General features: G+C 45.6%; 1 long non-coding RNA gene across 2 annotated transcripts in view; it reads right to left on the reverse strand.

Moving 5' to 3' along the window:
• Positions 1-273: 273 nt before the first annotated feature.
• LOC143275656 (uncharacterized) overlaps positions 274-1,652 on the reverse strand; it is a 3,020-nt gene continuing 1,641 nt past the window's right edge. For both annotated transcript variants that reach the window (XR_013053454.1, XR_013053453.1), the window contains exons 2-3: positions 1,170-1,356; positions 274-302 (exon numbers count right to left, since the gene is read on the reverse strand). This is a non-coding gene — a long non-coding RNA (uncharacterized LOC143275656). The remainder of the gene's footprint in view (positions 303-1,169; positions 1,357-1,652) is intronic.

A 1,652-nucleotide genomic window follows, 5' to 3' on the forward strand; every position in this document is an offset into this window, starting at 1 on the left:
GCTACTGCTACTGCTACTACTACTGCTGCTGCTGCTGCTGCTGCTACTACTACTACTACTACTATTTTTACAACTGTTTCTGCTGCTCCTACAACTCCTGCCGAAAAAAAAAAGCAAAAAAAAGAAAAGCAGAGGAATCAACTAGTGTAGCAGACAGAGTCAATTTCGCAATTCAAAGAAGAAGAAAGACGTACAGTAACGCACAAAAGGAAGGAAGGAAGGAAGGAAGGAAGAAAGGAAGAAAAAGAAGAACAGAAAAAGAACAAACACTTACGCTGTCTGTCTGTTTCTGAAGCTTTTCACTGAAAAAAAGAAAAGAAAAAGAGAACAGATTTGGTTTGTGTATGGCACGGGCCGCAGACAAGTCTGGAGGCAGTTACAAACGAACTAACTGACCCATGAACAACATTGAGACTGACTGAGAAAGAGAGAGACGTTTTCCCCAACACACGTGAATTGTATTGTATTACTCTTTTGTCACATAATAATAATAATAATAATAATAATAATAATAACAACAACAACAACAACAACAATGATAATAATAATAATGGTATTTATATAGCGCTGAATCTTGTGCAGAGACAAATCAAAGCGCTTTCGCGTCAGTTATTCACACGCATGCATAACTCTAAAACTGGAGAAACTGAAGACAAGGAAGAGGCAGGGAAGGAAGGCTTATTTTGGGAAGAGGTGGGTTTTAAGGCCAGACTTGAAAGAGCTGAGTGTGGAGACCTGACGAAGCGAAACAGGAAGTTCATTCCAATCGCATGGTCCAGAGACAGAGATAGAACGGCGGCCAACAGTCGAGAGTTTGAATCTGGGTATGCGTAAACAGAGTGGGTCCGAATCTGATCGTAGTGAGCGAGATGGAGTGTAGATCGTGAAGGCAGCCACAGAGATAGGAAGGGGATGATTTGTGAATACATTTATAACATAGTGCTGATCTTGTACTTTATTCTGTGTGAGACACCACGGACACTAAATTTGTTTGCACACGAAGGTGGTTCAGGCACTAGCAGGTCTGCGCATCTATTGACCTGGGAGATCCGGGGGGGGGGGGGACAACCTCTAGCGTGTATCATTAGTAAGAGTTGAGAAAAAGACAGACATAATTATCCGACCTGCTAATCAAGCAAACTTAAGCATCAGAACGAACCATCACTCACCAACCAACAGTTTGTTGATTATCTCCCCTCCCCTGTTCTCGGCGTCAGCCAGCAAACCAATGGCTGCCTCCTCCAACTTCCGGTTCCCAGCAGGCACTGCGGCGGAAGTGGCCAGAGCGAGGCAGAGTGCGAGGAAAATGGCCGTCATGATTCCGTTTCCGTTCACCTATGAGGATCTGTTTTCTGTCTGATATAATGACAGAACAGATTGTATCAACTCTTGTGTGTTTGCGTGGAGGAGAGAGAGAGAGGTGGGGAGAGAGAGAGGGAGAGATAGAGAGAAGGAGGGAGAGAGGAAGGGAGGGAGAGAGGGAGGAGAGAGAGGAGGAGAGAGGGAGAGAAAGAGATGGATAGACAGAGAGAGGGAGGGAGAGAGAGAGGGAGAGAGAGGGGGGAGACAGAGGAGAGACAGAGAGAGGGAGGGAGAGAGAGGTAGAGAGAGACGGAGAGAGAGAGGGAGGGAAAGAGAGGGAGGGAGAGAGA

This window comes from Babylonia areolata, chromosome 30, assembly GCF_041734735.1.
Source record: "Babylonia areolata isolate BAREFJ2019XMU chromosome 30, ASM4173473v1, whole genome shotgun sequence".
NCBI classification, from domain to species: domain Eukaryota; kingdom Metazoa; phylum Mollusca; class Gastropoda; order Neogastropoda; family Buccinidae; genus Babylonia; species Babylonia areolata.